The sequence below is a fragment of the Rhinatrema bivittatum genome, chromosome 2 (assembly GCF_901001135.1).
Source record: "Rhinatrema bivittatum chromosome 2, aRhiBiv1.1, whole genome shotgun sequence".
In the NCBI taxonomy this organism is placed as follows: Eukaryota; Metazoa; Chordata; class Amphibia; order Gymnophiona; family Rhinatrematidae; genus Rhinatrema; species Rhinatrema bivittatum.
In genome coordinates, this window is record NC_042616.1 from 635,837,847 (window position 1) to 635,863,972 (window position 26,126).

General features: G+C 42.0%; 1 protein-coding gene across 1 annotated transcript in view; it reads left to right on the forward strand.

Moving 5' to 3' along the window:
- The first annotated feature begins 1,568 nt into the window (after window positions 1-1,568).
- The window catches only part of LOC115085365 (lipoxygenase homology domain-containing protein 1), a 462,471-nt gene continuing 437,913 nt past the window's right edge, over window positions 1,569-26,126 (forward strand). The window contains exon 1 of the mRNA XM_029591284.1: window positions 1,569-1,689. The gene's annotated coding sequence lies outside the window, so the exon portion shown is untranslated. The remainder of the gene's footprint in view (window positions 1,690-26,126) is intronic.

Here is a 26,126-nt window from a genome sequence, read left to right on the forward strand (position 1 = left end):
CCACTATGTCATGAAGGCTGAGAGGAGCTGCAAACTTCAATATCCTTTCCATGAGAACTTTATCAAGAAAAGGAATAATGTAAAAATATGTGATCGTTGAAACAGATTTGTGAAATCGACCCACTTGCTAAATTTAGAACTGTGTATACTCAAATTGTGCCCGTAGAGCTGTAGTTGTAAATATTTTTCTATGTAAATAAAAGTCAGATCAGCAGGAAGCCCAATTTTATTTATTAATTTTATTTAAAATATTATATGCTACAGAATCCAAAGTTCTATGCTATTTACAGATTGAACATCCATAATAATCAGAAACATCAAGATATGAACAATAAAAGCAGAATAGAATAAAAAAACAATTAAAAAAAACAATAAAATCATAATAAAGGTCCTAAAAACAGATACATTCTGTATATGTCACAGTTTTATTTATGATAATAAGCCTGTCTAAATAGAATGGACTTCAGCTTTTTTCTGAATGTTTTATAGCATTCTTCTTTTCTTAAGTCAGTCGGGAGCTGGTTCCAAAGTTTTGCGCCTTCTACTGAGAGGAGCCTTTCCCCTTACCTCACACAGCCTGTTGCTTTTAAAATTAGGTACACAAATTAACAGGGATCTGTCCACAATTATTTCTGGAACTGGCTCCAGCTCTCAGTGCTACTACAAAGAGGATTTGTTCCCTCTTTCATCTGAGTACTTTTTCAACCACGATCCACTACATGAACTGACTGACCAGTTTAGAGAACTCTTAGATCATCAGGAATTGAACCCCTGAGCAAATGGTTACATAGGTAGCTAAAACAAGTACTATAAAAATTTGAACTAAATAACATTTTCCATGCCACTAGCAGAAATAACCGTTCTTCACCAATGGTAAAAGACCCTGCAAGTGTTCCCATTATAAGTACGAGTAAAATATTGTTGGTTAATAGAATAAAACCTCTTTGTAAATAAAATTAGGAGCCTTCGTCAGCCACAAGATGATGATGCCTTGTACAGTACCTGCTGGGCACCTTTTTGTTTATAATGCTCAATGGTAAATGTTTGTGGTTAAGGTACTTTTACTTCATGGTGAGCTTTGGTAAAACAATCAACTGTTCTGACCTTTCATCCTCTCTCTGCCCCCCCTCCCCCCTCCACTTCCCTGCAATCAGTCAAGAATAGAGCCAATTGACTGATTTACAGTAAATTATTTTATAATCGTTAAGGTACAAGAAGAATCCAAATATTGCCATTGGTGTATCCCTGGATGTTTCGCGGTCTGAGCCATCCATATTCTGCGGTCAGGTTTTAGGAGAAAACAGTATTTGTGTCAGGGCATGTTGACAAAGAGAGTAAATGATGCAGCAGCGTCTTTTATTGTCAATTCATGTATTCCTGTAAAATTGATAACAAGAGACAACAGTCACGATGCTTCAAATAACTCTCAACATTAGTTTGTTTAAGTTATGAATGCACTGTTTACTGTTGCTATAGGTAATACTTAGCAATGCACAAACATCAGAGTTCCTTTATAACAAATAATACAACACCCACTCTCCACAGAGATAGAAAGTATGATACTGAATCACCATTCACATTAGTTATGCAGAGAGCATTGCTTTTCCTTACCACGGTTTGTCACTGCATGAGGGCAATCTTCCTGGGGAGCTCGGTAACTGAGGCCACGCTGCTTCTTAGACGTGTCAGGTAAAAATCTTTCTGCTCTTTCACTTTGACCACTGACTATAATGCAAGGCATTTCTACATCTCTCAGAGCTTGCCAAAATTTGCATGCAAATTAAAGTGAACTGCAATTTTGTAGCAGAGTGTGCAGCGGAACTATTTTATACCAACTAAAACATTGTATTGCAGTATTGCTGATAGTGTAAGTTAATACAATGTACTGTGGGAGATTTTGCATTCTGTTCATTTCATATAGTTCAGATGACAGAAATATGATATTTGGGTTTATTAAATATCACCTGTTCTGATGTAATCATCCTTCTCCGTAAAATAGAAAAACTCCTGGGCCATAAGTTACAAACCCACCTCATGCTGTCATCTTTTGCAGTTTGGGCACTCTTTTCTTTGTTTTGTGTTTCAGTTTATTCAAGTGTAGTTGGCAAGCAAGCACAAGTAGCATTCTTCCTTCCCCCTTCCCCCTTCTCTTTGGAAGAGTTTGGATTTTGTGCTAGAGCATCCTTAGCAGAGCAGGCTGCATGCATGTTGGTATCATGTGTGTTATTTTATTATGCATATATAGTGATTATGTATTGATAATTGAATGGTATTTTATTTGTTTAACTTATTGTAAGCTGCTCTGGCTAGTCCTTTCTGAACTGGGAAGGTGGGGTATAAGTTGAAACAGAAATAGGAAAATAGAAATGTTGCATACAAGGCACTGCATATCAGTTTGAAATATTATCATTGGGTCTTCTATATTCATTGTAATGGTTGATACATTTTTTTGCTAAGCAGTATGCTTACAATTGCTTTAATGTGCCAGACTAAAGAAGTAAAAATATGAATCTCATTAATAATACTATATATAATAGCACTGAGATAATATTGCATATCATAGACGAGAATCATGCAAACCAGGCTTTATCAGCCTCTTTCCTTTAACTGTATTTTACTCCATTGGAATTGTCTACTTTATATTGTATTCAGCACCATCACTAGGGTAGCACTTTACCAGCATTTAAGGGGACAGCATCTATTTGGGCTTCCTAGGCATAGCAGATAGGCATCCTGTATGCATTTTTTCTTTGATCATATACAGCAGATGTTAGAGAAGAGGGAAGAAGAGTGAGTGACAATAGTCATTACCCAAGTGACTTTGCAAGTCCAAAAAAATCCAATGAGGATCATTCATATTGCAATGAGGCTCATGATGCCTTTTGTGCCTTGGAGTTGGGCTGGTCCCAAAAGTCCCATTATGTGCTCATTAGTGGCCAAATTGCAGCTGTTTCTGCTCAAGCTTTAAATCCCAATTTTAAAATGTGAATGCCCATCCTGAATAGCTGTTTACAATCGCCTGCTTTCTAGCCTCAAAATGGGCAGATCATCTCCGGTGTTTATAAACAGATTAGAAGAAAAGTATCTGTAAAGAAAATATTCTTGGAGCCACAGGCCGCCTCTCCACATTCTTCTCCCCTTCTTTCGTGGTCTGGAGACTGCCAACAGCCACTCATGCAGCTGGAGCCGTGCTTGTTTCATCTTCTGTGGCCCGGAGACCACCAACGCATTGCACACGCAGCAGGAGCCGTGTTACTGCAGCCTTTTGCGATCCGAAGACCGCCAAAGTCCTATCATGCGGCAGGAGCCGCGCTTTTCCCTTCCGGCATGGCCTGGAGGTCACTGGCAATTCTCCCCATGGCTGGGAGCCATGCTTCTGCCTCTTGAGCGGCCCGTTGTCTGCCGACATCACTGCTGCCTCCCCCGGCAGCAGGGAGCTGTTGGGGTGTGTCTGTATTGGGCAGGATGCCACTGACTAGCATCTCCATGTGGCCTGGAGGCCACCAACCTTACCTGGAAAGAAAGGCCTTCAGCCTCGGCCTTTCCTGTGGCAGGAAGCCGCCTACGGTGCATCCTTCGCAGCAGGGAGACTGCCGTCTATCCCGGAGCCTGCCCTCTGCAGCCCTCCATATCGTAGCAGGGCCGCTATCCAGGGTCCTGCACTGCTTCCTGCATCCTCCTAAGGGGCGAAGCTGCGCCTCTCTGCCCTTCTTAAAGGGCTAGTGCAGGTGTAGTTCCTTCCTGACTCCTCCCTAGGTGTTTCCTGCTTCAGGTTACAAAAGGCTTCCATCGTCAGTCCTTCCTTGCCTTCGCAAGGAGTAAGTTCCTCCCTGGAACTTGTCCTCTCAGAGCTGGCCTCCTGAGGATCCCTCATCTCTGCTCCTGCCTGGCATCCTTGTCCTCGGATCCCATTCCTTGTTCCTGACTACCTTGATATCTCCGTTCCATCCTTATCCTGATGTCTCCATTCCAGGCTTATCCTGATGTCTCCGTTCCAGCTTTGTCTTGATGTCTCTGTTCTAGCAGTATCCTGATGTCTCTGTCCAGTCTTGATGTCTTCAGTATCCTGATGTTCTGCTTCAGCCCAGAGGTTCTGTCTTCCCATCCCTTGTGGTCCAAGACCAGTCTGGCTGGGCTGGTAGGGTGCGTGGTGGCCCAGTGGTCCGCAACCACCCCGGCTGGGATGTGTAGGGCGCTGGTGGGATTCCTCCATCTCCAGAGCTGAGGGTACCCATGTTCCTGTCTGGCCTTCCTGGGTCTGGAGTCTTCTGGACATCCGCTTCGTCTGTCCCAGCTGCTCCTCATCGAGTGTCTGGGGAGTCTGTTCTGGATGTCCTGGATCCTTGCCTTGGAGACTTGTCTTCTTCCTTTGATGCTCTGGACTCTGGCTACGCCTAGCCCCTGGTGGGCAGTGCTCCGGTGAATAGCCTGAGGGCTGATCTGGCCACCGCAGCCTCCTCCCTGGCAGTGGGTGTTAGTGCTCTGTCTGGAACCTCCTTCATCTCGGATCAAAGATCTTCCTCGTCCATCTGTGCACCGAATTGGATCTTCACTCTCATCTGATCTTCTTCATGTTCAGGGTTCCGGAACTTCCCTCCTGTGGTCTGTCTTCAAGTCTAACTTTGGGATACCTGCATGATACGTCGACCACACCGGGTTCCTGAGGCTCAGGTAAGGATGGGGCCACTTGGAGTTTTGGCCGGTTACCTTCTGTTTGTCTTGATGTCCTTCTCCTTGGATTCCAGTCCTTCTCTTCAGTACCTATTGCCATCTTGAACTCTAATGTATTTGAGTTGATGTCAGCCTTGCTGCTGCATCTCGGCTGGGGTGTGTAGGGCGCGTGGCATTGCAGCACTCCTTCAAAGTTTACCTCAACGCCTGAACCTTCTTCTAGCCCAGTGTCTGAGTCTTTACCTGCCTTGAGTCTTCATCTGAATCCTCATCCTGTGTCTTGTCCTCGTCTGCCTTTCCTCTGTCCGACCTGCTGTTTCCCGCCGCTCGCTAGCGGCAGTCCGAAAGGGCTTGGAACGGTCGGGGGGCCATTCAGAGACCACCATTGTGTTGGTGGTCTCAAGGAAGCGTGCAGGTTTGGTTGAGGCTCAGGGTAAGGACGTTTCACCGCAAGGGCACACATTTCATCCCGCACTGGAGAGCGCCGCCTGTGCTCTCGTCCATCGCAGCGCAACAGAGTAAAATACATACAGTAAGTGAACCGATATTTGGAGTTAGCCAGTTACTTTGTGAGGCTAAATCTGGCCATCCATAGGGCTGTCCTAAAGATAGCTAGTTATACACACCCGGATAAGATAGCCAGTTATATTCACGCAGAAGCATAAAATGGAAACTTCTTTTTATTTTCCCCTCAGAACATGCAAGCAGATGTAATAAAATTTCAAGATATAAGAACAAAAGAATGTAAGTTTTGCCATACTCGGTCAGACCAAGGGTCCATCAAGCCCAGCATCCTGTTTCCAACAGTGGCCAATCCAGACAATGGCGTACCAAGGATCTCTGGCACCTGGGGGCCAATGCATTTGTGAGCCTCTCCAACTCCCCCCCCCCCCCCCAACATCTTTCTTGTACTAATGCTAAAGGTCTCAGAAAATCAGTGGCATCTCTAGACAGAAGAATTTGGGGGGTGGGAGTGGGGCAAGCCAAAATGGCATTTCCTCACATCACACCCACCTCTACAGCCTGGCCCTCCTGCCTTAAAATTGGCTATAAAATAAGTCTCAATAAGAAAATCCAAAGGTTCGTCTGCATAATTTTAAAAAGCTGGCAAGTTTCACACTTCTAGTTAAACTATTATTAAAATTATTTGATAGCCTCATTCAACTAATTCTATGGCTATGAGAGTGAAGTCTGGAATGTATTTAGGAAGAGACAGAATGTCAATATAAATCCTGCACCTCCAGTTCTGTAACTCTGTGCATCCACAGAACTTCCCACAACAATGGAGTTTGGATGTTTCCCTTACAGCTCATCATAGAAAAAAAATATTTTCAAATTCTGGTGTCACCTCACAGTAATAGCAGCACAAACACCATCCACTGCCAGACATGTTATGAACTAACACAAAACCCTGCAAAAACGATAATAAAAATCTATACAGCAAACCTATTATAACGTAACAGTAATACACCAAGGACTCAAACAACAAGAACCCTACCTGTGAAAAAGCACAGGTAAATATTACACTGGGTCCCAGAACACCAATACACCACCTACTGGGGAAACAAAACATACCCGATTGCTATAGATCCCTATAAACACACTACACGCTAGCAGAATCTCTCATCTTGGTCACACGCACAGAGCAGAAACAGACCCTCACCAAATACAGTATAAAGGATCACAAATTAGAACCAGCAATATGCAGACAAAAACTGAAATAGAAAACCCCAGAAGCCAGACTCTGTATAACAATGAAAAACAGAACCACCAATACTTATAAAACAAATAAAATCAAAAAACATAAAGCATCAATTAGAATAGGAAAACCATACTAATTAATATCTAATATTTTAAAACTAATGAAAAATAGAATAAATTCTATTAATTAAAATCATATATATATTTTTAAGTTTCCCAAACACCAATAAAATATTTCAAAACAGCACACATATCAAATAACACCCAATAATTAAAATTAAGAAGGATAAAAAAAAAAGCTCCTGTTGCCCGTTCCTTGGAACTCTTGATTTTTCCAGTCACCATGAGAATGTTGAGGAGTACAGGGCTAGGGGGGCACAGAAACCTTATCCTTTCTCTTTCACACATACTCACTTGTCCATTCTCTCTCACACATACCCACATACATGCTCTTATAAACACCCACAATCTTTCTGTCTCAGACACAGACACACTCTCATGCACAGGCTCTAAGACCCTCTCTCCCCCCCCTCCCCCACACGCTCTCACTCTCACTGGCTCCCTCACATACACACACAGACCCCCAGGCATGTACACATTCATTCTCACACACACACAGACACCCAGACAGGCACCCATTTTCACACCGACAGACCCCAGGAAGGCATCCATTCATTCTCATACAGACAGACCCCCAAGGCAGGCACCCATTCATTCACACATACGCACACCCCCAGGCAGACTCCCATTCACTGAAGGCAGACCACCTCTCTTCAGGGTTGGCGGGACCATTAGGCAATCTAGGCAGTCGCCTTAAGGTGCTGGAAGTGGGCAGGTGCCACAGGGTGACGTGGGGGAGATATTTTTGAAAAGGAAGGAGTTTGGAGAGGCGGGCATAGGAGAGGCAGGCATGGGAGACAACAAGCATTTCAGAGATTTGGAGGTACATTTTGAAGGTACATTTTGAATTCGGAGAGAGAAAGACATGTGGTGATGACCTCACTTCTTGGGGTGGCTGGACTCTCTTGCACCGGCACTGCCTCTCTTTCTTTTGCCAGCAGCCCCAGAGCCTCTCTCGTTCCTCTGCTGCCACTGTCACCGCTGCCGCTTGGCTATTGGGGAAGCACCGAATGCTGCTATTGACACTGAAGCCCGTTCTGCTGTCTTCTCTGTGCAGATCTCGAGGTATTAAAATCTGCGGGGCTTCCAGTTCCTCTATGCTGATCTTGTGCATTGTGAGATCAGCACAGAGAACATGCTACTCTTGCACATTCCCAAAGACAACATATGCCAATCAGTAAAAATTCTAAAATCTTTTTTTTCACCTTTGCTGTCTGATCATGGTTTTCTAATCAGTTAGTCACAGGCTTTTTTTCCATATTCCCTTTCTTGGTCTTTTGCCAATTCTTTTTTTTCTGTTTCTTCTCTCTCCAACTGTCTTCTTCTCTTCCTCCCTCAAACATACACTTGGGCTCTCATTCTCACATACTGTCTTTCTCATTCACACACACTCAGGCTCTCATTCTCAAATGCTGTCTCTCACACACACTCAGGTTCATTTTCACACATTATCTCTCTCACACATACACACACACACACACACACACAGGCTCTCTCACACTTACATGCTGTATTTCACACACACAAAGACTCTCATATGCTGTCTCTCCGAGCATACAGGCTCTCACTCCCTCTTGCTTCTGGGCCTACTCTTCGAGGGTTGCTGTGGGATGGGCTCTGTGGCGGCCTTGTTCTTCTCCATCTGCCATGAGGTGGGATCCATAGCAGCCTTGCCACAAATGCTGCTCTTCTTCTGCACTTGGGCCATGCTCCTCCTCCTTCCTGCTGTCGCAACTCTGACAACATTTTTCTTCTGGAGCCATGCAGCCAGAAAGTAGAAGGATTACCTGGAGGTTTGGAGATAACTTGTTTTCTTTGGGCCATGATGGAATGAGCTCCAATATAACCCGCCGATCTTCCTGCTGTGTGCAGCTGAGTGATAAAGTTGTGACAGCCACTTGCTCATAAAGCTTAGGAACAACACACTTTCAACCTCAGCCGCTAGTGGGATGAGCTCCTCTGGTGGCCACATGACCTGTTTTGATATTTTTCAGCTGCCAGTGAGATGGGATCCACCAGTGGCTGCATGGACCTCCCTATGTCGGCCATTAGCATCCCCCCATATTGGATAAGCAGTGGATTTTCCCAAGACCACCATAATAATGATTTATTGACTGTTTCTCAGGAACATGTCCAAACCTTTTTTAAACCCATCTACACTAACAGCTTTTACCACATCCTCTGGCAACGAATTCTGGAGTTTAATTATGCAATGAGTAAAACAAAATATTTTCTCTTATTAGTTTTAAATGTAGCACCTAGTAACTTCATTGTATGTCCCTTAGTCTTTATACTCCTTGAAAGCATAAGCAACTGATTTGCATTTACCCGTTCCAATCCACTAATTATTTTAAAGACCTCTATCATATCCCACTTCAATCGTTTCTTCTCCAGGCTGAACAGCCCTAACCTCATTAACCTTTCCTCATAGGGGAATCATTCCATTCCCTTTATCATTTTGGTCACCCTTCTCTGTACTTTTTCTGATTCTGCTATATCTTTTTTGAGATGTGGTGACCAGAACTGCACACACTATTCAAGGTATGGTTAAACCATGGAGCAATTCAGAGGCATTATGATATTCTCTGTTTTATTCGCCATTCCTTCCCTAATAATTCCTAGCATTTTATTTGCTTTCTTGGCTGCCACTGCACATTGGGCAGAGGATTTCAACGTATTATCTAGATGATGCCTAGATCTTTTCCTGGGTGCTGACTGCCAATGACGAATCTTGCATCTTGTAATTATAATTTGGGTTCCTCTTCCCTACATGCAGCATTTGTACTTGTCCACATTAAATGCCATATACCATTTAGATGCCCAGTCTCCCAGTCTTGAAAGGCCCTCTTACAATTTATCACTTTCTGGATGACTGGATCATTGTTTGCAAACATCCTTATGTTCAGCTTCCACCTCTCTGCATGCTAAGGTGCAGGTTGCAGTGATGGGATTGTACCATCCCTAAGAGTTCCACTAGTCCTCTAACCCTCTAAATCCACCTTGTCCATTGTTGTGAGACATAAGAAATATCTAACACCTTCATAATTATTTTTTTCATTCTTTATATCCATCTATTCATCTGTATATATATTAATATCAATGAATAAAACTATGGGGGCTGTGAGCCACTAGTTAGCAGTATGGCTGCCTGATGAATATGTGTGTGTATGTATCTATCTATATAATATGTGTGTGTGTGTGTGTCATATATATATAGTAACCCATCTTGTGGGGGGGGGGGGGGCAAACTAATTGCAGGAATGGAAAGTTTGCTTACCCTGATCTAATGAATGAAACTTTTCAAACATGCTTCACAATAGACATTTTTTTTTCAGGCTTCCAGTCTGAACAAGTTAACATAAGTCCGACAGCAATATTGATTCAGTTTTGTTTATATTTGTTTTAGTACCTTGGTATCAGTACTGTCAACAAAGCATGAAGAATAAACATAGTGTCCTTAGAAACTTCTTGCAAACTCAACAATGAAACTTATTTTGTACAGTGTCATTACAGCACTCTGAATGATGTGATTTAGGAGTCTAAAAGCACTTAATGTTACCAGGCATGCACAGGCTTTTTACTTTGGCATGCATTTGGAATTGCAGGCTCTACTGCGTGATAGAATTTTTCTCCTACCAGGTGTATGCAGCAAGAAGTCCCATGCCTCCAGAACACTGTGAAGCAGAAATGACTCAGAACTCTTCGGTGGTAGCATGCAAGGATTCTTTACTTGGAAAACTGATAAATAAAAATAATCAATATTACATATAAAATTATAGGGATGTGAATCGTGTCCTCGATCGTCTTAACGATCGATTTCGGCTGGGAGGGGGAGGGAATCGTATTGTTGCCGTTTGGGGGGGTAAAATATCGTGAAAATCGTTAAAAATCGTGAAAAATCGAAAAATCGAAAAATCGAAAATCGAAAAACCGGCACATTAAAACCCCCTAAAACCCACCCCCGACCCTTTAAATTAAATCCCCCACCCTCCCGAACCCCCCCCAAATAACTTAAATAACCTGCGGGTCCAGCGGCGGTCCGGAACGGCAGCGGTCCGGAACGGGCTCCTGCTCTGAATCTTGTCGTCTTCAGCCGGCGCCATTTTCCAAAATGGCGCCGAAAAATGGCGGCGGCCATAGACGAAAAAGATTGGACGGCAGGAGGTCCTTCCGGACCCCCGCTGGACTTTTGGCAAGTCTCGTGGGGGTCAGGAGGCCCCCCACAAGCTGGCCAAAAGTTCCTGGAGGTCCAGCGGGGGTCAGGGAGCGATTTCCCGCCGCGAATCGTTTTCGTACGGAAAATGGCGCCGGCCATACGCGTATGGCGGCGCCATTTTCCGTACGGAAAATGGCGCCGGCAGGAGATCGACTGCAGGAGGTCGTTCAGCGAGGCGCCGGAACCCTCGCTGAACGACCTCCTGCAGTCGATCTCCTGCCGGCGCCATTTTACGTACGGAAAATGGCGCCGGCCATACGTGTATGGCCGGCGCCATTTTCCGTACGAAAACGATTCGCGGCGGGAAATCGCTCCCTGACCCCCGCTGGACCTCCAGGAACTTTTGGCCAGCTTGTGGGGGGCCTCCTGACCCCCACGAGACTTGCCAAAAGTCCAGCGGGGGTCCGGAAGGACCTCCTGCCGTCCAATCTTTTTCGTCTATGGCCGCCGCCATTTTTCGGCGCCATTTTGGAAAATGGCGCCGGCTGAAGACGACAAGATTCAGAGCAGGAGCCCGTTCCGGACCGCTGCCGTTCCGGACCGCCGCTGGACCCGCAGGTTATTTAAGTTATTTGGGGGGGGTTCGGGAGGGTGGGGGATTTAATTTAAAGGGTCGGGGGTGGGTTTTAGGGGGTTTTAATGTGCCGGCTCACGATTCTAACGATTTATAACGATAAATCGTTAGAATCTGTATTGTATTGTGTTCCATAACGGTTTAAGACGATATTAAAATTATCGGACGATAATTTTAATCGTCCTAAAACGATTCACATCCCAATAAAATTACATTGTTCTGTACAGGTGATTGTTTTGATGTGATCAGCACAGTAGACAGGGAGTAAGATAGAGACTGAATTCATTACTACATGTTACATCCTATCTTGAAGCCCATTCTGGTCCCCCTCCACTCTCTGCCCCACCCATACAGAGTCAAGTGATACCAGCTAAGGCAGAGGTTTTCCACATCTACATTAACAAACATGTTATGTTATGTTGTACACCATCCTCCACAGATTTGGTTATTAGAAGAACTAGAGAAGCACTGAAAGCTTCTCTCTTCTGAATTAAAAAAAAAAAAAGGAAGGAAGGAGGGAGGGAGGGACACGCCTGAACCATCTTCTGTATACAAGTGTAGGAGAAGGGACAAGTCAGTGTAGTATGAGCAGCTGGCTTGGTTAGTTACCTTGACTGCTGCATATGGCTTGACTGCTGCATATGGCTGCCAAATATTGCTACCAGCAGCATCCAGAGTAAATCACATCCAGTGCTCAGTGCACACTCTCCCCATCTTACTTAGCCTGGGAATAAGTCAGAGGCTGAAAGGACTCAAAGGAGGAGGCTCAGGAAGGGAAAGACAAGAGGTGCTATGTGCAGTATGTGCTCTGAACAAAATAGAGCCCAGCTATTCATGCCCTGCATGTTGCCCATTAAATACTACACTCCAGATCTCATGCTGTAGCTAGGAAAAAGAGGTATGCATGCTTTCAGAAAGGAGCTTATACATGTTTGAGAGTCTCTTTTTGCTGTGAGGTGCTGAGAGCAGAGTCCAGGTGCTGGGCTGGATCTGAGCACCAGGCAGTGGTGACTTTTCCGTGGCCCACCAGTTTAGATCTGAAGGCACACTAATGGTTGGGAAACACTGACCTACGGGAATGTGCATGCATTCTTGAGGAAGAGGACTGTAAAGTCCATCCTTGCCAATCATTTCATTGACAATAGGCTTCATTTCAGGTCTGGCACAATCAGTACATCTTTCATGAGTATTCTGTGTCTGCATCCAACATGTGGTAGCACATGTAATTTATCCTCCTTTCTATGTCACAGAAATGCATTTCTCATCTGCTAGGTACACTTTATATTTCACATTGTATTGTAATTGATGTCTGAGACAAAATCTTTATTATTTTTTCATGTGGCTGATTGCACATGAATTAATATACAAGACTTCCATATTGCTTCTCTCAGGGACTTTCAGACTGCAATTCTGCTTGCTCATTCATCTGCTTCTATTGCCTAAGCTAATGGCTGTTGGCGTTCATGTTTCAGGCATGGGCAGTTCATCAATTGGCTCACCCCTTTGCAGTGATAACACAGCTTGGGTTGTGATTACCCATTGTCTATACCCACTTTTGAGAAGCTATCTCTGTCTTTCCCAGGCTATGCCTGTTCATAGGCTTTACTCCCTGTTGTGTGAGGGGCTTTTGCACTTCTTAGCTGCTCTTGTATACCAGTCCCTTTCCCTGTAGCAAGAGCAGTTTGAAAATATTTTTTCTATTTTTTTCCATCCACAGGCATAGCAGCCTTGCAGTGCTAGAATTGATGCTTGCCTTTGTTCCTTTTAATCTGTCATTTCTGTGAACTAATTCATCTATGAGTCTCCCTTTCACATATTCCAGGGTTAAATTCAAATTCTAGTCTGGATTCTAATGCATTTATTAGGGCATCATAGGATTCAGGCAACTGCACAGTAATACTGCAATCACATGAGCATCTTGCAAATCTCCCATGCATCTCAATGTTTCCCCATTCCTCCATTAACAATTCTCATTATTTTCTCCTCATCCCTGATTTCCATCTATCTCTTACTTTTCCAAATCCTTTACAATATTCTTTTATTTATTCCTCACTCTGACCTTGTATATTTTTTCCTTTCCTGCTTCCCATCTCTTTCTCCATGTATCTTACTTTGCATCATTTCTCTCCCTCATTCCCCATGCCTCTTTACATCTTTTGGCTTCCTTCCCAAACCTTTCTTCTATCTCATTCCCTCCTTCATTCAACCCTCCCCCCATTTTCTCTCTTCTTTTAAACTCTCCCTATGCCTCCAATCCATTGGAGAGAGAATGACACTTTTAAAATGCTTAGTTGTACTTCAAAGCTCTGTTACCTAGTTAGGCTCAGGTTTTGGAAACAATCCAATGGGAATGAGGCTTTTCTCAGAATTGTCTCTTAAATATTGTGTTAATATAATGGCAGTCCATATTCTAACTGTATTTGATCCTGTAGTCAAGTTTTATATTGTGCTGTACATAGCTTTCAATAGGCTGTGAGGTGGGCCTGGAGATGAAGTAGATGAACCTGCCCTCCTCAGTGATTGATGCCATTATGAAAAAAGTCTGATAACACTAGGTTCTCAAGAAGCTTACCAAGAAGGGCAGGGTTAGACCTCTAAAGCTAACAAGAGAAACACGGTGCTCTATATGTCTAACAGTGTTATAGAAATTATATGTAGTAAGATCATGCCATGATCAGAATTCCATATTATCAGTTGAGATGATTAAGAGGAAAGAGACACTAAAAACAAGAATGGAGGAGATACTAGAGATAGGAACACTGGGTTTACTGGAGACAGGCACGCTAAAAAAGAAAACTGGAAACCAAAACAGCAGAGCTGCAGGAAAGAGAAACAAAGGATTTATTGAAGACAAGCATGCTGGAGATATTGGAAGCAGGAATAACAGAGCTAGTTTCTGAAGCAGTGATAACTAGGTAGCCTTTGAGTTGCTGGAAACAACTTCTAGTGGCACAGCTTAGCCCTAAACTAGAGATGTGCTTCATTTTTTTCTGCCGGGTCGTTTTTTGACTCGGATACCTCGTGGTAAATTTCGGGTTTTCTCGTTTCGTTTTTTTGAAAAACGAAACGAGGAAACCCGAAACCGGGCCAAAAAACAAAACAGCAAAGGAAGCTTAAAGAAAACCCACCCCAAGCATTTAAAATCCCACCCCAAGCATTTAAAATCAGTTTTCTACATAAATACAAACTACCCCCCTCATCCCGATCCCTCCCCAAGACTTACTAAGTACATCCCTGGTGGTCCAGTGGGGTCCTGGGTTCCATTTGCCCTCCGTGCCCGTGCTACTGCAAGCCGTGCTCTTTAAAATGGTGCCGAATAGCCTCTGAACTACCATGTCACAGGGGCTACCGGCGCCATTGGTCAGCCCCTGTCACATGGCCATCGGCGCCATCTTGTGCTCCTGTCATGTGACTGGAGCTGACCAATGGCGCCGAAAGCCTCTGTGACATAGTATGGGCAAAGGCTATCGGCGCCATTTTCATTACTGGCAGCAGACAACAAAATCGCTTTCGGACCCCCGCTGGACCCCCAGGGATTATTGGCAAGCCTTGGGGAGGTCAAGAGCCCCCTCCTGACCCCCCCAAGGCTTGCCAATAATCCCTGGGGGTCCAGCGGGGGTCTGAAAGCGATTTTGTTGTCGGCTGCCAGTAATCAAAATGGCGCCGATAGCCTTTGCCCATACTATGTCACAGAGGCTTTCGGCGCCATTGGTCAGCTCCAGTCACATGACAGGAGCACAAGATGGCGCCGATGGCCATGTGACAGGGGCTGACCAATGGCGCCGGTAGCCCCTGTGACATGGTAGTTCAGAGGCTATTCGGCACCATTTTAAAGAACACAGCTTGCAAGTAGCATGGGCACGGAGGGCAAATGGAACCCGGGACCCCGCTGGACCACCAGGGATGTACTTAGTAAGTCTTGGGGAGGGATCGGGATCAGGGGGGGGTGTTGTATTATAGTTTATTTAAATGTTTGGGGTGGGTTTTAATTAAAAAAAAAAAAAAGTGTCCCTCTCCCCATGCAAACCCGAAAAACGAAATTTCCCCAAAAGTCGGGGAAAATTCTTTTCGGGTTTCGGGGCCTCCGAAACCACAACGAGTTAGGAAATTTCATTGAATTTCCTAACTCGGGTGAAAAACGAACCACATCTCTACCCTAAACTAGTTCACTCTTTCAAGGATATTATTTTTGGCTGTAGATGTCAGGATCATGTCCCACAGGATGCTTGACTTACCAGAGCTCTCTAGTAACTCAAGGGCTAAAGCACTGTTCTGTTTTCCTGGGCAGAAACCAATTGAGGTCCAACTGGTTTCATGTCCTGGCAGATAGGTTAGTTTCTTTCCTTTGGTACATGGGGAGGAGAAGGAGAGAGGAAATTCAAAGAAAGGGAGTTTGAAATAGTTGGTAGAAATAGATTGAGAGGAAGGAGGAATAGGGAAGATAATTTTGTAACATTGTGGGAAACATGTCATACCAGTCTATAAAGCAAACATGTGCTTACATTTGCTATGAAAATTATGTGATATAATGTGCACAAATTCACCTGTACAAAATTACATCTGCGCTTTGCTGGTGCAGTCTGTGCATATGAATTTATGTGGTTACATTTTAAAATAAATATATGCACATAAATCCAAACTCTTCCCCAGCTCTGCCCCCATAAAAGTATGTGCTTAGTTGGGTTAATGCATACTTTTATACACATAAATCTTGGGCAATTTTTTAGCAAGCCATTTATTTATATATTTGTTTTTCTATCCCGATGTTCATCGTACATTTTACTCCGGTTTACTGAGTAACGGAGGAGTCTATCGGTGTAGACTTCCTGATTTGCATTGGAGCTTTGCTAGCTTATTGTGCTTTGTGATATTATGTATCATTATACTTTGCACGGTGAACTTAGTAGCTTCTTACAATGAGATTAGTAACTTTTTACAATAAAATTATTAGCTTTTTACAATAAAATGTATGTGTATGAACCCTTTTTTCTATGCATGTAAATGTCTTTGAATATTCATCCTAAGAAAAAAAGAAAGAAGGTATGAGATAGAGGTAGATTGAAAGGAAGAGAGAGGAACTGATGGATAGCTAGATGGGAGATCATGAAATTATTTTTTTATAATCATGACTTGTTTATTTCTACAAAATTGTCCTTTAATCATTCAGTCACATTCTCTAAAAATTTAATTTAATTTAAATGCAGTGTAAGTAGCTTAAAAAATAGAATGAAAATGAAATTGGGTCATTGTGGGAAAGCCAGGTAATGGAATTCTTCTTTGACAATGCATTTAAAGCATTACATGAAAACACTTTAGTAAAGATAATAGTGAAAAACAGCAAGGAATGGGATGTGCAAAGTACTTCAGAGAAAACAGTGGAGGGAAGAGGAAGGAAGAGGTCTTATACAGAATGTAATTTGCGGGGCAGACTAGATGGGCCATTTGGTCTCCTTCTGCCGTCATTTCTATGTTTCTATGTTTCTATATTAAGGAAGCGATCACATTAGCAAAGGAAAGCATAACTTAAAAGAGGTTTAACAAATTGCAAAACATAACAGATGTAGGTTCCTCAAATATCTGATAATTGTTTGATGCCTGGTTTGACAAAGAAAATCAGAATTAAAAGAGTGGTGAAATAGGACAGGTGGGTTGCCATCTTAACTTCAGGAGCCTAAGGCTCCCATGATGCATTTCAGGGGCTGATGTCTCTGAAACACTGGCTAAGGTATTTATGAATGTCATATACAGTAGGGATGTGCATTCATCCTGGTTCGGGGAGCACGAAACCCAAAGGAAATTTTCCTGAAATTTCGGGAAAAATTTGTTTTCGGGTTTAGTGCGCACTAACGGGGAGTTGGTGCGCACTAACCCTGTTAGTGTGCTCTAAAACGAAATTCGGGTCTCCCCGAATAAAATATGAAATTTCCCGCAGTGAGCTGAAAACAAATCCCGAACCAATAGACGTAAAGCCTCTCCATCCAGGCCTTACGTCCCTGCAAGGGCTTGACCTCTAATGCTCTGCCCGTCTGTCCAGGCTTTACGTCTCTAAAAGGTTTTGACTTCGAATGCTGTGTCTGTCCGTCCAGGGCTTATGTTCCTAAAAGTGTTTGACCTCTAATGCTGTGCCTGTCCATCCAGGATTTACATCTCTATGAGGGTTTGACCCCTAATGCTGTGCCTGCCCATCCAGGCTTTATGCCCCTATGAAGGTTTGACCTCTAATGCTGTGCCTGACCATCCAGGAGCCCTTTCCTGATCAAAGGAAAGGGAACTCTCCCCGGGGTAGCCGGCCAGCCTATCTCTTAGTACCTGTTGACCCATGTTAAACCACTGTTCACAGTGAGACCTTCTCCACATCGCCACACTTTGAAAGCTCGTGCTCCACTCTAGGGGCCAACCCATTGCGGGGAGCCCTTTCCTGCTCAAAGGAAAGGGAACAAGGGAACTCTCCCAGGGTGTAGCCAGCAAATCTCTTAACAACTGCTGACCCATGTTGAACCACTGTTCACATGGAAACCTCCTCCGCCTCTGCCTTGAATGTTCTTGTTTGTATGTCCACCAGATTTTAAAACAACAGCGAGAGCTCACTAGACACCAATGGAAACACCCCACTCTAGGGGCAAACCTATTCTAGGGAGCCCTTTCCTGCTCAAAGGAAAGGGAACTCTCCCTGAGGCCAGCCTGTCTTTCCCCTATCTAAACCACAGGTGCCAGACTATGTCCGCTCTGCCAGCCTGTCTTGCCCCTATCAGCTTTCTTCCACTCTGCCTTGCTGCCATACACCAGATGACTCACTCAACTCCTTGTGGTGTTCTTGCCACTATCATGGTTCCTCAGTGTGTTGGTGCTAGTATTTCTGCTTGCTATGTACCCCCTTCATTGTGCTGTAGGATGTTAATGCCACTTGTCTTGCCATTTTGCCTGTCATGCTGCTTTCGAGGGTTCATGCATCTGTTATCGGTGCTCTCTTTTGAAGCTGTGGTGTGTTTTTGACACTTTCGCTACTGCTTTGTGTCTCTGTTAAAGCAATCTTGCCACTTCTGGTACCCCTTTCCCCCTTTACAGTGCCTTAGGCTATTCATGCCACTTTGGGGCCACTTTGCCACAGTCTAAGTACCTTGGAGCTCTTTTCTTGTTCTGATGATTGCTCTCCAGAAGTTTCATCAGAATTGATAAGAAAACCCCCCTTGAACGAATGCAATGTATTTGGGACTCGACGAATATGAATACCGAATCGGACGAATCCACCCCTTCTGCACATCCCTAGATACAATGGCGCTGACCACAACAAATATCGAGGTAAGCAGTATTTCTTCATAGATCTTTCCATAAATCTTAATGCGCCTTTAAAGTTGGACTGGTTGTCAAGATCATGATCATTCATCTATACATTCAGTGTTATTCATCTATACAGGAACAGAGCCACAAGCAGTCATGTTCTGTTAACTCAATTTAAGCATACAGCACTTCACTTGGCAGAAACACATTGCCATCCGATTTCAGCAATCAATGGAATCTAGCAGATAAGTACAGCTCTGCTTACAAATGTTTGTGAGACTCTTGTTCAGATAATGTTTCCAAGCAAATGATGATTATATCCTTTTAAGCACCCAGAAGCTTTTGCTCTTGAGTTACCAGAAAAACATACACTGACCCAGTGCTTTATGATGATTGCTTGAACATAAAGATTATTTATAGTCCATACTCAGCATTACACATAAGAAGTTAGTTTTCATGATAGTTTATACTCGACATCTTTAACCTTGATGTCCAATACAGACTGGTCTTGGCAAAGAGAAAGCAATAGGAGTTCAAGGGAAATGTTAAACAGTAGAGGGGAAAGAGGACATCCTTGTCTGGTCCCGCACTGCAAAGAATTTGGTTTAGACAAAGTTCCATTAATCGATAAAAAAGAGATAGGTTGATGGTATAGCAAAGCAATTAAAGAAACAATGGAAGGCCCAAATCAAAACCATTGTAGGACAGCAGTCAGATATTCCAGATAATCCCATTTGACATGGTCAAAGGCCTTTTCAGCATCCAACAAAATGACTACTGGTGGTTCTGGAATTTCCTTGGCAACCAAAATTAAATTATGAAATAAATGGCATTATCTTTAATTAAGCGCCCTTTCATAAAACCAGATTGATCTATGTGTATGAGTTTAATAAGCACTAAGCTAAGACAAAAGTTTACTATTTTAGTAAAGATTTTGTAATTCACATTAATCAACAAAATGGTATTGCTAAGGAAAGATTTAGTAATATTGTTTAGTGATCACTTTTAGTTCAGATGACATGTCATGGTTGTGACGCTATTACACTGACATTACGTGCTGAGTCATATGTTGGCATGCCTGTCTATTGGTTGGATAAATTTGAGCATAAGTAGCATCAGATATGTGCGGCAAGTTTCACTTCAACAGCACGCCGTGAGTTAGGCGTTTGTGAAGGAACGAGTCAGATCAGTGTCTCTTGGTATAGAGGTGAGTTTTTGGGTATGTGTTCATGTATTGTCAGCATTTGTTGTAGTCATGTAACAAGTTGTAATTGTGAAATATGTCTTATTTTTTCAGTTGGTACATGATTGAATTGTGGTACATTTCGATTTGTATGATTATGGAGTGAGCCGTGTGAGCATTTGATTTGAAGAAAGTCAGTAATGAAGAGTCGGGTCAGTAGTCCATTTTTATTAGTGGTGACTTGGTCGTTTCTTAAGTATCAGTAAATTAGCAAATATCTATTTTATTTTTAGATGGTATTGTTCCCCTGATGAAGCCTTAAAGGTGAAATGAGGGTCCCTTATAGGGAAGGGAATGTGAAAAGGAATCGGGAACATAAAGAGGAATTTATGTGAATACGAGAATGACATTGTGAGAAAGACATGAGAAAAGATCTTGATGGAAAAAAAACCTTTAATGAAAAAGAATTAAATGAGGAAATAACATCGTAGAGGAAATGTAATAAGAGGATCTTATGTGAATGTGTGAACAATATTTTGGAAACAGATGAGAAAAAAACTTCATACATAAAGTCAATAATAAACAAAATCTTGATGAGGAAATAACATTGTAGTTGGCAGTTGGAAGAAATTGTTTAAAAGGGCACATAAGGAATATATATGCAATATATTGTCATTTACATATATGTGAGATGTAAAGAACATATATGTGTTATATGTATGTATGTAACATTTATGCCACATACATGTATTTATCATTGTTGAGATATATTGTACAGGTATTTTTCCATATGTATGGTTGATTTTAAGGTATGAATGAGGTGTGAATGTGTGTTTTATATGAGGTAACTTGTAAGTTAATATATGAAGATTTGTATTGTGTAAATTATATAAAAGACTCTCATTCATTTGATTGTATATTTGCAATATAAAGAAAGCAATTTGGGAGTGAGTAGATCTGAGACAGCCTTGTAGAATTCCACTGTGAAGGCATCTATACTCTTTCGGGCCTGTAATAAGGAGAGAGCACTACTGACCTGACCTCCAATAGAGTGATTGGAGAGTCACGTCTGATCCTCTCCTCTGTGGTCAAGGAGGGATGCTCCAGAGTTGAATGAAAATCAGTAAAAAGGGAAGAATCATTATGTGAATCTGACGTATATAATTTGAGATAGAATTGTTGAAACTGATCAGCAATGTCAGCTGAAGTTGTTACTATCACTCCCGATGTAGAATGTAGCATGGCAGTCCTTGGGTATTCTCTCTTACCATGTAAATAACCTGCTAACAATCTCCCAGATTTATTTTATTCTAAGAAATATCTCAATATTTTTAAAAGTAGGGACTTATCTCAATGACTCCGCAGTTTGTTGTATTGATATTTCAGCATATAATGTCATATGGATTAGGGGATCATTAGATTTGATGTGCTTCTGCTCTAATTTAAAATCTGAGATTCCAGAGAAATTTCCTTCCGCTGTAGATCCTTATGTCTTTGCGAGGAGAAGCTAATGATCTCTCCCCTGATAATACATGCATATATTTCTAATGCAAGAAAATGCATACTTTCTTGGCCTATTTATTTGAAACATAGAAAGAGATAAACATGAGAGCTGCAAGGCTTATCTAGTCTGTCCATCTGCCCAATGAATTTAGCTTTATAATTCTCATCACTTCCTTAGAGATCCCCTGTATTTATCCCATAATTTCTTGAACTCAGGTACAATTTTTGTCTAACCACCTCCACTGAGAGGCCGTTCCATGTATCCACCACCCTCTTTGTAAATAAATATTTCCTAATATTATTCATGTCTACCTCCTTTCAACTTCATCCCATGACCCCTCATTCTAGAGCCTCCTTTTCTTTGAAAGAGGCTTATCTCCTGTGCATGGAAACCTTTGAGATATTTAAATGTCTCACTCTGTCTCACCTTTGAGATATTTAAATGTCTCACCCTGTCTCACCTTTCCTCTTAATGGGAAAACAGACAATGAATAAAACTAATCAATGAATTGGTTTTCCCCCCTATGAAACTAATGCAAGGAATTTGGGTCCCGCGAAATGAAAACCGAATCGAAAATAATTTTTTCCTTCTACACATCCCTAGCTGTTACTGAGATGACACTAGAACCAGAATATCTTTTTTGTAAGGTAAGTTGTACGGGGAATGTCATAATTCTGATTTACATTCATAAATGTGGGTCGGGGGGGGGGGGGGGGTTCCTGTGGATGCAAACTGTACTTTTACATTTAGCCCTATGATGGTCATGTGTTCAGTGTGTCACGTATGTAAGAACCATCTGTCAGGTGTGTCCTGACAGAAAAAAGGTTGAGAACCACTGTTCTATGGGACATAGCCATGGCTCACAGAGGTCGGATGATGTCATCAGAGTTCCACCAGGAATGTCTACATTTGGGGTTTTTTGGTTGCAACTGAAAAACATAATTTTCCCAGTGGGGTGTTTTATCAGGATTTTCCTGTTCAACCAAAATTCAGAAGCCTAAGTATAATTTATATAAATTAAAGTACAAAACATTATCATCTGTGGGAAAGGACTGAATCAGACTAGTTAAGTGAATTTTTCAAAATAAGATTATTTTAATCCAAATCAATTAACTTGCCAGTTTACATTTAATCCACTAAGTTTAACTGAAGCTAACTTAAGGTAAAAGAATTTTGATTATTCAATAATTCAGAGGTAGGCAACTCCAGTCCTTGAATGCGGCAAGCCAGTCAGGCTTTCAGGATATCAATATTGAATATCCAGGAGATGCATTTGCATGCAGTGAAGCAGTGCATGCAAATGCATCTCATGAATATTCATTATGGATATCCTGGAAATACAACTGACTTGCAGCATTCAAGTCTCAAAATTGATTATTCCTGGAATAATTTATTGTCTAAGTTCAAAACCCTGAATAATGTGCTGATTTGGCTTGTGCCACTTCAGATAAAATTGTGAGACCAAACAGGGCTTCAAAAGATTAAAATTAAATTCAACAGTGCTTCTGACTGAGAAATGTTTGGCTAAATAACTGATTCCTATCTATTACCAAATATTCATTGCTATTCATTTCAGATGAAACTGTATTATATTATATATTTTAAGGATTCTTAATGATTTATATTTCTGTCATTTTACCATTTAACTATGACCTCTAATTACAAGGAGGGTACCCACTGAACCAAATGTCTTAACCACTGTCAGATAAATCAGTCATCACCTTCTTTCTAACCACTGGGACACATAGTAGCCAGCATGATATACAGACTTTGCTTTCTGCTTAGTCTGTCCAAAGCTAATAGATGCAGGATTCTAAAATGCATGAGCTATGTCATGTCAAATGGTCAAGCATCAGTTCTTAAGGATTAAGCACTGAACTTTTTTAAAGAAAATCTCAGAAGTGATTGTCAGAAGAGTTATACCTCGCCTATCAACTTTTTAATATGTGCCCAAGAAGAACTAGTAAAAGAAAAACAGGTAACAGATAAATGAACTTGGATTTTGGATTAGGACCATGTGGTCCTAATCCAGAATATGATATATAGTCCTAATGGTATTGGCAGTTAACTGCTCAGATTAAAATTTTGATTGATTATAGATATAGGGCTCAATATTCAAAGATGAATGTTGAAGTAAGTTAGCCAGACAATACTTATCCAGCTGACTTGCAAGGGATATTCAACAGCATGCTATGCTACTGAATAATATCTCCAATGAAATAGCTGGATAAGTCTTATCTGGTTAACTTTAGACCTGCTATTGAATATTGCTACTTATCCAGCTATGTTAGCCTGACAAGAAGCTCTTCCCCAGAATACCCATATCCCGTTTATCACTTATCTGTAAATGAGGAGTTGCCTTGTGGTTAGAGCAGCAGGCTAGAAACCAGGGTTCAATTCTCACTACTGCTTTTCCTTGTGATCTTGGGCAAGTCAATTTACTCTCCATTCTCAGGTACAAAGTTAGACTGTGAGTCCTCTGGTGACAGGGAAATGCCTATAGTACCTGGATTTAATCCGCATTGAAGAGGCTGAGAGGCAGAAAATAAATAACTACTTAGCTAGATAAGTAGTTTTGCAGCTAGGGGACAGCCACTGAACAGGAGCAAATATTCAGTCACCATCAGTTAGCCAGTCCCTACTTACTCAGCTAAGGAACACTGAATATTAGCCTCATAATTCATTTTCAAAGGCTGAGTTGAGATCTATGCCCATAATATTATAAAGAGTTATATGTGCAGAATGGCTGAATTTGCAAAATTGGATTTTCAGTTGCTTGAAAGTACTCAAATAATTTTACAATGTGTGTGTTTACAATGTTAACAAGTACTTTTACAACATGTACATTTAGTTGCATTAAAAAGAAACATTCTAGAGGTTCCAGGCATGCACGATTGGTAAGCCATTTGCTCACATACATTATACCATTGTTTAACACTGTTGAATTGCAGGCATGTACTTTTAGCTGCATAACAAGTCAATCTTCAAACACAAGGGTCAGCAGATAAATAAAGCTAAGATAACATAACAAAACAATGGATGCAAATACTTTGCATCTGAAATTTGACTGGGTTGTGTGGGCTTTAAAGTACATGCCCTACAGAAAACTTACTGTATAGTGCAAAGAGTTAAGAACATAGGAACATGCCATACTGGGTCAGACCAAGGGTCCATCAAGCCCAGCATCCTGTCTCCAACAGTGGCCAATCCAGGCCATAAGAACCTGGCAAGTACCCAGAAACTAAGTCTATCCCATGCTACTGTTGCTAGTTATAGCAGTGGCTATTTTCTAAGTCAACTTAATTAATAGCAGGTAATGGACTTCCTCTTTATAAAAAAGTTATTCCTCTTTATAAAAATTCCGATTTCCTCATTTTACTGTACAACAAATTTAAGTCATCCCCAAAAGGAACTGTTGTACATTATTTATTAAAATAAGAACATAAGAAGTTAAGAAATGCCATATGGGTCAGAACAATGGTCCATGAAACCCAATATCATGTCCCTAACAGTGACTGAGCTGGGTCACTTGTAAGAAGTACATATGAAAGGGTTCCCAAATTTGAGTCCCTACCTCCTTGAACTTATGTTGTGCTGGGACAAGAAATTGGGCATATGATAAAAACTGTAACCTTTCCCTATGCAACAAAATGCCTAAAGGACAGTAATGTGCCAGGAACTTCACGCTGCCCATAACTGCATGAAAAAAGATACTGCAGGAACTTTTTAAGGGTTAAAATATTCAATGTCTGCATTGCAGGGAGTATTCTGCTTTGCAGATCCATTTAACAAACCTGGAAAATAGTGGGCTGGTAAACACTTCACGGATACCCAGAATATTTGCCTTGTGCCCATTAAGATCAAGGGCAACTTTATTTGATGATGCAGTCACCCGCAGGATGCAGGACCACAGTCATTTTGTGACTAGTTTTGCTTTTCATCGCAGCGGCGTCTGCCCTTAAAATAGTGATAGTAAATGGAGTGCATGAAGTCACCTGACTTTGTGAGCTAATGAAAACTGGAGAGAGACCAGGAAGTAACTGGAGACTCTGCTCAGCCAATCCAGATTAAGAAAAAGAGAAACTGAGCCTTTTGTTGTCTTTGAATTTGCCTGGATTCTGGAGATGAAAGCAGAGCAAGGGAAGATGAGAGATGTGAGCAGCTCAGCAGCCTGCTTGAGAGAGCTGCAGGACATCAAGAAGTCCTTGAGGAAAAGGTCTTAGGAGCTCAGTGCTTTGACTGAGAGGTCAACCAGAATGTGAAAGCTGGAGAGTGGATTTACTGGAATTTCCCTCTGATCTTCACTGACCCTGGTTGCAGAGATAAGTACCTAAAGACACGGAGGAGGGTGCTATAAGAGAAGAAGGGTTCGTTCTCTCTCATCTTTTGTGGGAGTACAGACCATCAGAAAAGGAAACTTCCATATGTATAAAGACTGCTAAAATATTGTTAACCACCCTCGACTGACAGAGCCACAGTCGAGATCCAAGTGATAACAGAGCACAGTTTGTGAGGACATTTTCAATATATAGGTAGACACAAAGCTTTACACTAAAAATCCACAGCATTTACCTGGTTTAACTATGAAACTTAAGAATGTGCTATACTGAGTCAGATTGAGGGTGCATCAAGCCCAGCATCCTCTTTCCAACAGTGGCCAATCCAGATTACAAGTAGAGATGTGGCTCTGATATTCAGAGCTAGCTGCTTAACCAATACGACTAACTCTGGTCAGCCCATAGAGCTGTCCTAAAGTTAGCCAGTTAGACTTAACCCGCTTAACTAGCTGAGCCGCACCATGGCTGAAAATGGACCTCTGTATGTTTTTTTGTTATCTGCCCTGAGCACCTATAATGTTTAAAGGGAATGCTCTCAAAAA